Below are 14,856 nucleotides of genomic sequence, written 5' to 3' on the forward strand. Positions count from 1 at the left end.
CCTTGTAATGTTCACAGCTTGGAAACTACAGCCTGCTGGGGTGGAGGGGAATGTCCCAGCTGGCTTTAATAGCTTTACCCCAGGGGGTAACCTGCTGTTAGAAAACCTAGCCTCCGGGTGCCTGCCATAGCCCTGAGGGCATGCGTGACAACACACCCAGATTAGGAGTTTTGTCTTTCAAACAAAGCCCCTCAAAGCTTGCTGAAGGATCTCAGGGGCAGAATGGAATTCTTTTCTCTGGCCCCACCAGTCTTGGGTTTTAAGACAGATACATTAGAATCAAAGGGGAAAAAGTAATGATGATTAAAAAGTCATCCAACAGGGAACACCACGAAGTCTGTTCATGCTCTCCACAAGCGCTCTGGGCATTCACGTCCACGACGAAAGAAGCAAGGGACAAGGGTGTCACAGCAGAGCGCGTCTGACTGAAGAGGGGACAGCTTCACCATCAATATTGTTTGGCAAAAAAATACAAATAAAATAAGTTTAAAAGCCAACTGGGAGAGACCCAGGCAGCTGTAGCGTCCTTAGGGTGCGGGGCTCAGAACTGGCCGGCGCTGCTGGGGTCACACTGCAGGAGACGCACTATGGATGGATCTCTTTTGGCCCCTCGGATGAATTCTTCCAGGGAGAGTTTTCCTAGAAGGCAAGAGGACCAGTGAGTGACGGCCTGTGGTCCTTTGCACTGCACACGGGGCACAGCAGAAGCCCACAGCTTCACCCACCAGAAGCCAGGAGACCATGAGGCAGAGACCCCAATTCTCTGTTTACCATGGCATTCCCCCACCTCGCTCAGTGCACAGGGCCATTTAACAAGACCTCCAGGACAGGACCCAGGGCCTGGGAGGGTACTGGCTTACCCTGACCTGAATCTTTGCCCTAGTGGCTCTTCTGCCTCTACCTATACCGGGGCCTCACCCCACTCCTCGAGCCCCTGTGCTCATGCTCAGCTTCTGAGGACTGAGTAGCCCTAGCTCATTTGCGTGTGCCAGGCTCAGGCCCTTCAGCCCCTGTGTACTGCTGTATTCTGGTTTGCAGAAGACTCCTCCCCCCACCCCGCTCCCAGTGGGCAGAGCAGGAGTGTAGGTTCTTTTTAACAACTTTTGAGGATAGCACCACCGTCATCCAAAGTCGGGAGGATAAAGGAGTGTGTTCTAGACAGAAGGTGATACACTTCTGTCAACCCAGGCGGCTTGAGAAGGAAGCCAAAAACCTGGATCTCTCACCAGACGGCTTTCTTTCTTCTTTTTTGATATGGACTCTACTGTGTAGCCCAAGCTTCCTTTTTTTACCTCAGGCTCCTCAATTTCCTGGATCTTCAGTATCCTTCCTCCTCAACTCTCTGCCAGTAAAGGTCTCTGTCACTATCACTTTGGAGAAATGGGGGTGGGGGTGGCTTTCCTCATTCCTGGCACTTCCATGGTGACCATTTGATTGAAGTGACTCATTGACTGATAGTTGGAAATAGAACTGTTGGGAGCTGTTACCTAACTACCTAACTTTGCCCTCTCACCTTCCCTGCAGACTTAGCCCCATCTGTTTTTCCAAAGACAGATACGAGGCTGCCAGGCTCCTCCAGGCCTGTGCACTTCAGTACCTCCTTAGCTGCTCTTCCATGCTACCTGCTCAGCCCCTGCAGGATGAGAATGAGGGGATGGGATTGGAAGCAGCATCTTCTAAACACTTTAAAGCTGCAGGCACAAGCACAGGCATCGGGCACCACAAGCTGTAGAGCATTTGGTACCCCATATGAACTCTGCCTCTTGCACAGACTCCCAGATTGACTTGCTTGTAGGTGCAGACTTTCCATGGCAGAGGCCAGCAGTGGGATGCAAAGACCCTTATCTAAGGAGACTCTGGTGGCAGCAGGCTTCACACCACGCCGGCTCTGCTCCAAGTGAGGAGGGACAGGAGGCTCATGCCCGAAGCACTGAAGCCAAGCCCTGAGCTGAAGCAGTGTGTTTTTCGGGTGCTCAGCAGTCCCTGCCCTCCTGCCCTCACTGCCTCCATCCCCATAGCTTTCCTTGTTTAAACAAATCTTTCCTTCTCAAAGCCCAGGGCAGTAGTACTCGGCTGTGCATTGGGCAAGGGCCCAGGCAGAGCTCTTTGATCCCATAGAAACAGTCCCAGTGGAGAGGCTCTGCCATTGCCTTGAGCCAGATATCCAGAAGTGTCTTTCCCCCCATCATTTAGTCCTCCTCTAAGGAAGAGGCTGGGTCTTAAAGCCATCATGTTCCCCAGATGACCAAAACCTGTGGTTCAATATCATAAAAACAATCCCATGTTTGTTTAAACTTGTGAAACAAACTATGTGCTGTGAATCAGGGCACATGAGGGAAAACAGCTCTCAGAGGATATCAGGCAGCTTCATGGAGGCAACTTCTAGCAGTGAACAAGCTGGCTGTGCCACCAAACCAAGATTCTCAGGGAGCTGGCGCCCCACGTATGGGGGGAAAAGGAGGCTTATTCTATGCAGAACATGCTATCATACACACCACGAAGGACCTGGTCTATTTGAACACAGCTCACTAGAATTATTAAACATCAGGTGTGAGGGTCTGGGGCCAGTGAGCTGTCTCAGTGAATAGAAGTATGTGATGCATAAACCTGATGACCTGAATTTGATTCCTGGAAACTATGTAAAGGAAAGTGGGGGAAAACGAACTTCATAAACATGTCTTCTGCATGTGTGCACCATGGCACACTCATACATGTCATGTAATAATACTTGCAAAATTCTACACTGTAATATTAAAATGAGTTTTATGTTTTAAAAATGAGTTGGCTGGAGAGATGGCTCTGCAGTCAAGAGCAGAGGACCAGTTTGATTTCCAGCATTCATGTTGAGTAGATCACAACCACCTGCAGCTCCAGTTCCAGGGAACTGTATATCCTCTTATGCTCTCTGCAGATTTCTGCATGCGTGTGATGCATATAAACTCACACATGTGTGCAGGTACAAACATACATGCATGTAAACAATAAAGAAATACATGTTTGTTTAAAGAGCTGTGAAGCTTTTGGCAGCATTGGGTCATCAATGGTAGGCCTTGACTTAGCACTGTAAACTCAGGAACTATTTCTGAATAGCATTTCAAGATTTGGCAATAAAAATAATGATTCTAAAATAACTTTAAATTTCAGTTGAATAACGATCAATTACTTAGCATACGTATGCCCCAAATATTGCACAGATAGAGATGCTATAAAGAAGTCATTATTTTTCAATTGCCTGGGGATCCTGTATCTTACTTGGTAGCCCAACATGCAGAAACCATATCTATTTATTTGATTTTGCAGATAGCTTCAGACTTGTGGTCCTCCTGTGTCACCAAGCGCTCTTTGGTTTGTGCACCTGCTGGCTGCATCCAGGCAGCACCCTCACCCAGTGGAACCAGCAGACCACTCCAACCTGCTTCCCACTACCTGAGCTTTCACTTGGACGCAGCATCGTAGAGTCTGCTCATAAGATCATTCAGGCAGGTTGGGATAAATGCTGTTGGGGTCTTTAAGAAACAGCAGGCACATCCCCATACTCTGGCCTATTGGCCACAAGGATCCAGACTTCTAGAAAAGGCCCATCCTACCTCAGTGGCTTCTTGGGTCCTTTTATTTCTGCTCCACAGGACCCATTCTATTCTGGGGAAGGCTAACTTAGGAGAAAGCTAGAAGGGCCTAGAAAATAAGGCCTTTGCTCTAGACTGGGACCAGCTCCAGGGTCTACCCACTTCTATTCCTCCCCACCCAGCATAGGTGGTTGTCACATATCACTGTGCATAAGGTCCCTGTGGTTGACATTTGGTCCTTTTATAAAGCCACCCTGCCCGGACTCCACCAGAAGCTTGACCCAAGCAAAGTCCTTTAGCCTCTTACCATCTCTATTGGTGTCCATCTGGCAGAAGATCTTCTCTGTCCTTTTTTCTGGGGTTGATTCATCTTCAGGCATTTTCATGACAGAGGAAACCATTTTGTAGATAGCCTAGGGAAAGAAGCAGCCGGGTTGTGATATGGAAACAGTTCAAGCCAACAGTAGCTCTATCAAGAGTCAGATGCTGGAGTAAGGGGAAGGGCCCTTTGCTCTGCTGGAGCGCCGTCTGTCCCTGAGCCTTTTACAGGACAGAATGTGAAGTCTGTGGTAGAAGCCAGGCCCTCAAACTTGCTCTCCACCAACGACACCCTCGGTAGTGCCAACTGGCAGAAAAGCCCATCCTGCTGCCTCTGATGTGTTATACGTGTAAAGGAGCTCTCAGCAGTTGTGTCTCAGAGTCATTATTACAGGAACTGGGGTGAGGGTGGTCATGTGTATGTCATTATCTTCCCCCTGGCAGACCCTATCAGTCCTCTCAACCTGTGCAGCACTGTTTTCTCCACAGTGCGTGGCTATGGGCTCACTCATTCTCTGAATGAGTAGCTCTGAGAGGGAAGGCAGGTGCTGTTAGAGTTTTGGATTATAATAACTTTGCAATCTCAGGCTGAGATAGACTTCTGTGAAATATGATAGAAGAAAAAGAGATTTGACTGAAGGACTGAGTAAGTGGAAGTGAAGATGCACAGGAAAGGTTCGAGGGCCTCACTCATCAAAGGTACTTTGTATTTAGGAAGAGCAAGATGAAGTCATTGTTTAGATCATGACATTGTTAATCAATTTTACTTTGGGCACTTCAGCATGGTGAAAACGTTTAAAAAATAGATTTTGTCAGAAAGTTCTGGAACTTTCTGGAGTTCTAGGTACATCAGTGTAACTGGGAAAAACAGGGAAATAAAGACAACTAAAGAGAAGAGGAAATGCCAGGCGAAGGTGATAGTAAGGGTTAAATTTCCCTGCTTACATTATTGTTTAGGATCAATCCTATCAGAAATACCTAAAATATTGTAGACATGTTCTAATCCCAGCCAACAAAATAAGAATGAAGGTGGATTCACCCAGTAGAGGTCCCCTTGGGCAGATACCATCTCTCAGAGACCCCTGTGGCAGACTTCCACGTCCCTTGCTGAACTCCAGGGACACCCCATGGTCAGTCACTCTAGGAAGACAGTCAAGGCCAGCACCGTGGCCCAGTTTAGAGTGATGGCCAACACTGGATAAACTCAGCCACATCCAGCTTTCCTGAAAAGTGCTTGCTAAAGAGTTCCTGCAGGCAAGAATAGGGCTGTAATTAGTTCTTGTCCCAGACCCTGTCGGCTGTTCTTGGCTGTTCTCGCAAGCCTCCATCTGTGTCTCCACCTGTGCTATGGGTTTAGAACCACAGGCCAACCTGTTGGCCATAGAGGTAGTGCTCTTTTTAAAAGTGGGAAAGCTTTCCTGCTAACTCCAGAACAAGGCAAGATGGGACCAGGCAACACACACACACACACACACACACACACACACACACACACACACACACACACTTTGAGCTTCTTTGTGTTCTGTGAGTTCATAATCTCAGGGATCTCAGAACAGCAACAGCAGTGCAGTGTCTGGACCCCACCGGTTCACCCCAGCACAGCCTCTGTCCAGGGCAAGCACTGCTCCGTCAGCATGCGTAGAGGTGTCAGCTGAGGAATATTTACAGACAACAGAGGCATTTATTTTTTGCCTCAAGACTTCAGCATACTGTGATTGTCTTTCCCCAATCTCTTTTGGACCCAGTTGTTTCTCTCCTGAGTCTTTTTGCCTCTTGGGGGCTCCTTCCTGGTTTGTGTTTGTGACTGTCTTGCAGTCAGGTGCTCTCCTGTTTTCCTAGATGAGTGGCTTCACTCGCACTCATTTCTTATCTGAGTGTTCACCTGCTCACCCCCAAGCCTGGCCCATGTACTAAGGATAAAAGAAAACGGGACCCTACCACAGGAAGCCACCTATGCCTTCCCTTCCTTCCTCTTCAGCGTGCACTCTCCCTTCCTCTGCACAAACAAATGGCTCTATTGCAACGTCTCTGGGAGCATTTCATTCCACTTACCCTCAATTATAGTTGGCCAGGACACCCTCCTTTTGTGACGGGCGATCATGCCTGGCTACTCATCAGGCTACTGGCAGTGGCTACTGCAAGGTCTTGTATAGCACCAGTGTAAAGAATTTGTTCCAGAGTGAGAGCCCCACCTCACTTGTCTTCTTTCATATATACATTTTTAAGATTTATTTATTTGTGTATTTTATGTATATGAGTACACCAGAAGAGGGTTCAGACAGGTGAAAGCTGCCATGTGGGTGCTGAGAACTGAACTCAGAACCTTTGGAAGAGCAGAGAGAATCTTTGCCACTGAGCCATCTCTCCAGCCCAGCTCTCATATTCTTCCTCTCTTCTCCTTTACTCTGCTTCTCTATATAAGGTTCCCTCTTTGTCTCACAGTTTTTGTTTCCCACCCTTTGTTTCCCATGTCTCTCTCCCTCTGTAAATGTGTATTTATACATAAAATCTAATTCTTGTAAGCTCCCTACACTCTCGGAGTCTGCCAACAGCTGCAGCTTCCCCCTTTGGCGCAAATGTTTGTGGATACATATCTATCACTGCAGACAACTATGCAGACCTGCGGATTTAGGAGCATATCCACCAACACCCCAACCCTGTAAGCCTCTGCTCCTGACTATCCCCTCCACAGGTCTCAGTTACCATTCATTTTCCCAACCCACTCATTCACCTGTCATTTTCTGTCTTGAGTCTGACACACCAGGATACTGCGCCCAGCCCTGCCTTTGTCCTGAGGGGTTTACCAGGAAGCAGGCAGAAGGATGAGATGCCCACTGTGGGATGGGCAAAGGGACTGTGTGGCATGATGACAAGAGGTGTGGGACTCTGAGTCTGAAAGGAGGCTAGGGCAGGCCGCCCTGAAGGCTGACTATGAAGCAAGACATGAAAAGAGCACAGACCTTCCAAAGAAAAGCAGTTGGCGGGGTTTGTCCTCTCACATCTCATCTGCCCTTTAGAAAGAGCTTGGATGCTACCACACTGAGAAAAGTATCCCACTTTCCAGAGACCACCGTTTAGATGGGCTTAGGCACACCAGCAACGCCTTAGTAGTTGTCATGAAAGCCTTCACTTCCGTTCTTCTCAGTCCCTAGTGCTCCCTTAGAAACCCACTGACCCTTTAAGAACCCTGGGCCTGGAAGGCTAGGGCTAAATGGAATCCTCCTTCTTGGGACTTTGATGACAACGAGCAGTAGCAGTATGGAGGTCAGTCCTTTAACACTTCTGCTAGAGTGGAGGCGTGAAAGCTGACACAAACACAGGGCATAAGAGGAGACTACCTCTACAGCCAACAGGTTGGCCTGTGGTTCTAAACCACAGCACAGGTGATGACACAGATGGAGGCTTGTGAGAACAGCTGAGAACAGCCGACAGGGTCCTGAACTGTTACAAAGGAATAGAACTGGCTCAGAGAAATGAGGGCTCTACAAACAGCTCCCTCGCCACATCACCAGCCCACAAAGAACAGTCACTGAATCCTCCACAAGACGATGCATTAGTAGCAGTTGCAAACTGGGCACCTGGATGTCTGGATGGTTAGGTTTCCTTTAAGAGGCTGGTCTTTGGCCAAGCATAATGGCTTTGTTATGGCAATTAGATTAGATTTGTTCTTTGTGCATCAATTAGCCAATAGGATGAATGCAGTGATCCCCAAACCAAGTTTGTAATGTGGTTGGCCCCAGGGCAGAGCAGACAGGGGTGGCTTCAGGCCCCAGGGCAGTGCACAGACAGTGGTGTGGGGGGACTTCAGGCCCCAGGACAGAGAAGATAGGGCAGGTGGGGCTTCAGGCCCCAGTGGTGTCAGTCTCACAAGCTTAGCTTGGAGGGATGATGGCTTCCTTCTGTTCCCCAGAGCAGGAACAACCAAAACTGACTACTGTTGAGCTTCAGTCTAGGGCTCTAGAGCCTCAAGAGAAAAGACACAGTCCCAACCAGTGCTCTGAGGCAAACCATGTCTTTTATTATCACCATTTCCCCCAAACTTAATGGGATTAAGCCATAGAGAAACCAAGCTGCTTCCGCATGTTAGTTTTAGCAATGTCAGTGAAGACCTGGCAGAGGTAGCCTATTTTTAAGTCCTGTTAGAAGGACGCTGTCCCTGGGTATATGTGTACCTTTGGGACACTCAGAAGCCCAGTAAGGTTGTTCCCTGTTAGGCTCACTGTGGCCTTCCTCTTTGTGGTCTTTCCTCACTCCTCCTTACTTTCCCTCCTTCCTCCCTCCCTCCATTCCTTCCATCCTGAAAGAACAAACTCTTAGAAACAGTCACATCTGGATTGACAGGGCTGTGGATCGACCAAGGCCAGGCACAATTTTAAGAATCAAGGCGTTTTCTCTGAAAGACACCAAAGCGACTCTTTTCACCAGAGAATTTAGACTCTTCCTATAAAGCACCAGACATTCAGTGCTCTCTGATGGCAGCGGAGGTTAGCTGAGCAGTGCTGTCTGTGGATTGCAGATAAGGAAAAGCATCCTACTTAGAAAGATTTCTACACCAGGATAAGAGACCCTGAAAACCTTTTCTGGTAATAATTTTAAACTGCAGTCAGTGTCTACATGCTGGAATGATATGTCATTCAGCTGGAAAGGTAAACTACATCAATGTCCATCACCATGTCCTGCTGAGGTATTTGAGTACCATTTCTGACAAGAGAACAGCATTCCCATCTCCTCTTTTATTTTATTATTTGAAACAAGAGAACAGCATTCCCATCTCCTCTTTTATTTTATTATTTGAAACATTTTTTATTTATGTGCATGAGTGTTTGCCTGGTGACCACGAAGGCCAGAAGAGGGCATCAGATCCATTGGAAGTAGAGTTAGAGAATGCTGTGAGCTGCCATGTGGGCTGGGACTCCATCTCTACCCTCTGAAGAGCAGTGATCTTAACCAGTCAGTCATTTCTTCAGCCCCTCTTGCTCCCTCTCCATAAATGACATCTCATTCTTATACTACATTTCATGAAGGTTTTTACTTAGGAAAAAATAAACTATCAGTTTTTCCTGTTCAAAATAGGGTCTGTCCACTTTGCATATTTTTCCCCATACAAGCCTGAGAACTTTGAAGATCTTAAGTACAGATTTATAAACTGACTCTTCCTTCCTACACAACAGCTTACTATTTAAAAGGCCAGCACGATGCCTTTTTATCATTTAAAGGTGATAGACATTAGATAATCTATAGAACCAAGTGTGTGGAAATTAAAGCTATACACACATAAGCGGGACAAACTCTGCGATACAGTGCTTTCACTAAAGTTTTTTGTTTTGTATTGTTTTGTTTTTTCTTCTCTCCCAAAATTGTATTTCTCTGTGGAGCCCTAGCTGTCCTGGAATCCTCTCTGTAAATCAGGCTGGCCTCAGACTCTGAGTTCTGCTTGCCTCTTCCCTCCAAGCCCTGGGATTAAGGTGTGAGCCAGTGCCAATGTGCCCCTACAGCTCTTTTTAAGAAATGTGTCTTTCAAGATGCCCTAAGACCACCATCACCCAAACAAGGTGAGAAACACTGGTTTATGCTGACTGAAATGTATTAGGACAGAGAGAATTAACTGGAAAATTACTGAGTGCTGGTGGTCCCTAGCACCACCCCAGGGGCTTCTGTGCCAGCACCCTTCGATGCACTGGGTGCTAGTTTTGACTGAGTCCGTAGCTCATATTTATCTTGAAATACTTCAATTCTACCTATCTGTAGCTTTTCAAATATAATAGCAGACAACACTGACTTTTAGTTCATGTAGAAAGTAGAGTACTTAGGGGCTCAAGTGCAGAGATAGGCTACCTTTCCACTTCTGATTACAGAGATTGAACAATGTATATTTCTTATACTTTAAATAAAATCAAGTTTTAATAGAAGAATAATGAGAAAGTCTCTGACTTGACCAGAGTCAATTTTTTTGTAAAATTAATATATTATAAAATGTGAACAAATGAATGAAATAGAAATGAAGAGAGATCTGTGAAAATGAAGCTTACAAGTATTAAAGAAGGGTAAGAATACCACAGCGCAAATGTTAAAAAGGCCCTTAGAATCTCTGCACTGAAGATGCCCACTAAGTTGAATCCAGCACTTCCCAAACTGGTTTGACCAATCCTTTTGTTACAAAGCATTGGTAAAATCAGCACCCCAAGGAGAGTCTCTCTGAGCCAAGACCAAGTCTGATGCTAACACCTTCTCCTGGAATCCTCTGTTCTTTTCCCTCTTCTTCTTGGCAGAACTAATGATCCAAGACCCATGATGCTTCTCCATGAGTTTTCTCTTCCCAGTGGAATCTACATTGCTTCATAGGATGTTTATTCATCTGTGTATGTTTTGTGGCTTAGTATTTGCTTTGGTTGATGAATGCATGCTGGCTTTGTGATAAGCACAGGGACCGTACAATATCTTTCAGATTTAGAAAAGGAAAGCATGGTCCAGGTCAAGAAACTCACAGGGGGCAGAGAGACAGGCATTCAGACTGAATGTGAAAATGGAAACAGAGAAGGTTACTTCCAACCAGGATTCTCAGGGACTGGACTACCCTCCCAGTTAAAGCCATCACCAACAGAAACCAAACATGTTCCATAGATGGCACTGGTTAAAGCCAACGGGTCACAAAGCAAAAAAACCATGAAAATGGGAAAACAACTTACATGGGGGGAGGGTAGGTATGAGGACAGGAAGGAGGTAATAGAGATCGAGGTGTGAGTAATCAGAATGGATCATCTACACACAAGAAATGGTTGAAGAATATTTTGATTTGACAAAGACGAAATACATCGAACCTGATGTATAAGCTTATAAGATCTGTAAATTAGGCAGCCAATGACAGTGATTCCTGAGAAACTAGAACCAGAAGAAGTAAGCCCTGGACATCTCCACTGTGATGCTGTGACAGTGACTGACTCACCCCTATGGAAGGAGCTTTATAGACTCACTGGCGGGTGGACAGACCAAGGTGTTTAGTCATTCAAAGACAGTGTAAAGGAGAAAACCACACAGGCAGGAGTCCAGAGCACTGTTGAGGCTCCCCATGTGTGTCTGGCTGAGTTCCTGTGCAGAAGAATGAGAACTAGCAAAAAACAGGGTTGAAAGAATCAAATGGGAAGATGGATGAGGAGAGCCTGACCGTCAGCTGTGGTCAGGAAGAATGTCACCATCCATGGAAAACCTCCTGATTTGTGGGGTCTGTCTACTGGGAAATAGTTAGTCCCAGTGATCCCTGCTCAAATTTTAAAACCAAGATCTGGAAAGTTCGAGCCATTTCCTAGAAACTTAACTACTTCTCCGAACAAAGCATAAGGACATTAAAAAGCTGGACAGAATTTATATTTACAAAATATACCTCTCAACGGGTAAAATTCACAATGTCTTGTGCCCTCCCACCCAAAGCTATCAGTCTCCTAAGGAAGCAGTATCATCCACACAGAAGGAGGAGTAACTCCATCCAGTGGCCCAGAACTGCCACAGATGTTATAATTAGCAGAAAGCCATTTAAACCCATACAAAAATGTGCTCCATCTTTCCCCAAAAGAGATGGGAGAAGACATTACAAAGAACCCAACTTGAATTTTTAGCAATGAATTCTACAATGTTTGAGGTGGAAAATGCACAGAGTGAGATTGATGGCAAATCAGATCTACTAGTAAAACAAGTACTCATGTAGACATGAGGCTAAGTTACCCAAGATCAAAGGGAGAACAGTTAGCATCTGCAATGCTGGTGGATTGTGTGTGGGCTTCAGGCTGTACAGTATGTCCATAATTAAAGACTGAAGGAGGGAAGAAAGAGAGCCAAAAGCATAATTACTAAAAACATTCCAAATCTGATAAAAACCATAAGTCTACAGATCAAAACTTTGATAGACAAAAACATAGCATCCAGAAGGAACTAGATAGTTTGTGCATTCCACTAGTCAAGAAAGTAGACTCATGGTTAAATTTCTTCTTAAGGGACCTGCAAGGAGCACATAATAGATGCAAAAGGAGGATAGGGGAACCTGAAGTTTTAAAAAGAAGGGGACATTGGCCTGCTTTCCTCAAGATGCCTAGCCATCATCTTTACTTTGGGTAAAGGTGGCTGTTGCCTGCACTTGTTTGTTGCTCACGTTGAGTTATGAGGCTGACGCCTGTCCCTGTAACCAATGACAGTCCTGCCGTCACATCGGCCTTGCTCAGTGACTACTTGCGAACAGACGGGAGGCAAGCGTCACTCCATCTCTTACACTGGATGCTGTATTCCCATCCCAGCTTCTGTCTCTGACAGCTCCAGGAAGTTCTAGGCCACAGGAGAACTGGTGATGTCTTTCAGGTATCACTTGGCCCTTTCCATAGACTCAGCCTGTGCCATGGTGGGTGTGTGGGCATTTAGACTGCCCCCAAGCAGGGCAGGGAGCTGGAACTATGAGAGGAAGAAAGGAATTTCCTTCCTCATAAAGTGACAGGCAGCTGTTCCCATGGAGAGCAGAGAATTCAGAGTATGGTGGGGAAAGGTCCCCGTTTCAGCCTGCTTTAAGCTGCAGGAAGTGCTTCTGTACAATACTAAAAACCAGCCTAAATCAGGATCCTAAATTTGTAACTAACAGGAAATCAGACACATAACTGTAAAAAAGAAGTGTTCATTTAAGGCTCTAAACCAAATTCACCAAATTTAATTTATTCATCCAGATGATGGTACATCAAAAAATAGTGAAAATAAATAGTTTTCTTTAAAAAGAGCCACAACTGTCCTCCAGCATATGTGGTAGACTGAGTAATGAACCCCCCCACCCCCTGTGGATGTCTGTGTCCTGACGCTTGAAGCCTGGAGCTGTCTTACCTTACATAGCAAAGAGACTTCTCAAAACTGGATGAATCAATCACAGATCTGGAGATGGGAGGGTACACCTGGATTCCACACATGGCCCCGGAAAACACAGGAACCAATGATTAACATTCATAACTACACAAATGCATGCATGAACGGAAGAGACGATCAGGGTTGCAGTCCCAGGGAGCCAGCATCTGTGCAGCTGGATTTGAAGGTGAATGAGCAGGCCTGGGAATGTAAACTTCTTCTAAGAACTGGGGCAGATGAGAAATCTTTTCTCCAAATAGCTCCAGAAGGGGACACAACCATAAGCACACTTTAATTTTAGTCCAGTGAAACTGAGGTCAGACTTTCAGAACTATAAGATAATATATTTGTGGGCTTGTAAGCCATGAGCTTTGGGGCTCCTTGCTGTAGCAGCCATAAAGACTAATTCAGCTGGCTTCAGCACAGAATTCATGGTAGTGTGGTAAATTCTAGTCTTTCATACCAATATCCGGAAATGAATTCTAGCCTTTTTGTCACTAATACTATTCCAAAACTAAGTCGAGGGAAAGATCTAAGTATAACAAATGGATGATTTCTGAACAGCGTACGTCCCTCCATCTCTATGCAAAGCCTAATTAAAGACTCACTTTCATCCTGGTCTACGCCCTGACCCTGTCAGCATTTGTAGGCAAATGATCATAAATTTTCCTCCCCTCATTCCCCATTAAATGGCTTGAATTGCTGAGTCTTGAAGGGATGGTGATTCAGCTAGGAAGTTGCTTTCAGAGATTGTTATTAAGCTACAAGTGTTCCTTCAACAATGAGACCCTTAGTCCGTTTATGGTGCTCCCTAGCATAGCTGGCCCCGCCTCCCTGCTTCCGAACAGCTGTTTGCCCAGCTTACCACAGACACTCAGCAGACAGTGACTGCTTTGAAGTAATCAATGTTTTCCTAAGTGGTGCAGACCAGCTAGGACAAAGACAAGAATATCCCCACAAATAGCTTCCTGTGACAGGGCTTAGAGAGTGTAGGCTTTCAAAAAGGGAAGGAATAAAAGATTAAAAAACAAAAAACAGAAACAAAAACAAAACCAGACCGTGGAGCTCAGTGAGGTACACTGAATTCCAGTTCATCCCAAATAACTGATGATAGGGATCAGCCTAAGAATGTGATGGACTGTGTGGACTGTCAGCTTGCAAAATAGCCCTGGGTATGAAAATGGTTTGAGATTTAATTTAATCTCTTCGATGATCTAAAGTCACTTCAGGTGCTTGTGGTGTTCGCAGCCATGAGTATTAACCATCAAAGGCATGGGGGTGTCCAACGGTTGAAGAATTTGAGTCTTCTATTGACAGGCTTCTTAAGAACCTCAGCCTTACACACGCATGTCTGAAGTTCAGGTCTGGACACTTATGAGGGCCTGGGAGTGGCCTAGGGCACTTTACAGTGAGGGGCAGGCCTCCATCAGGTTGAGCACACCTTCATGTTTCTCACCAGGCTTGAACATGGTGGAAGACCCTTCAGGGTCTGGGGTCTGCTGTCGTGTTCTGCATGTCCCAGCGTTCTCCTACCTGCTCTTCCAAGCCACATTCCAAAGCACGGGGCAATGTGACCTTCCTGAACACTGTTCCCCTTGCCAGGGCCTTTGCTGAGCTATGGATAGCAGATGAGTGCATAGCTGCATCTCCATTCTCGTAAGCTCATGTTCCTTATAGTCTTGCTATCTACAGGTTCATCAACAATGGCTGCAAAAACCACCAGGAAAATTGGGCAAAAACCAAAACAAAACAAAAAACAAAACATTAGAAGATAACACCATGGCTCTTGGGCATTTCTGTTTCAGATTCCAGTTAGGAAGAAGTTTTGTCCAAAATGAGTATAGCCCTTTCCACTCTTCCAAGGGCAGAGCCCAGCGCTCTGAGATAGAAAGGCCTGGAATGCAGCAAAGTCCGCACTGGGGTGTGTGGGAGTTTGCCTAGTACTCATGAACCCCCTGGTTCTGTTCCCAGTACCAAATAGTAAAACAACACATAATAGCAAAAAAGCCTAGTTAGGATGAAAGCTACAACTGAATGTCATGTGTTCCCGAAGCTCTGCACCTGAAGGTCTGGCCCTGCTGAGAAGTGGTAGACTCTCTAA

The 14,856-nt window shown here is 45.9% G+C and overlaps 1 long non-coding RNA gene across 1 annotated transcript; it reads right to left on the reverse strand.

Moving 5' to 3' along the window:
- Window positions 1-410: 410 nt before the first annotated feature.
- LOC132650870 (uncharacterized) lies at window positions 411-13,273 on the reverse strand. Its single transcript, XR_009588951.1, has 3 exons — window positions 12,738-13,273; window positions 3,874-3,979; window positions 411-639 (listed from the first exon to the last, which is right to left on the reverse strand). It is a non-coding gene; the product is annotated as an uncharacterized LOC132650870 (long non-coding RNA).
- Window positions 13,274-14,856: the final 1,583 nt, after the last annotated feature.

This window comes from Meriones unguiculatus (genome assembly GCF_030254825.1).
Source record: "Meriones unguiculatus strain TT.TT164.6M chromosome 13 unlocalized genomic scaffold, Bangor_MerUng_6.1 Chr13_unordered_Scaffold_34, whole genome shotgun sequence".
Taxonomy (NCBI): Eukaryota; Metazoa; Chordata; class Mammalia; order Rodentia; family Muridae; genus Meriones; species Meriones unguiculatus.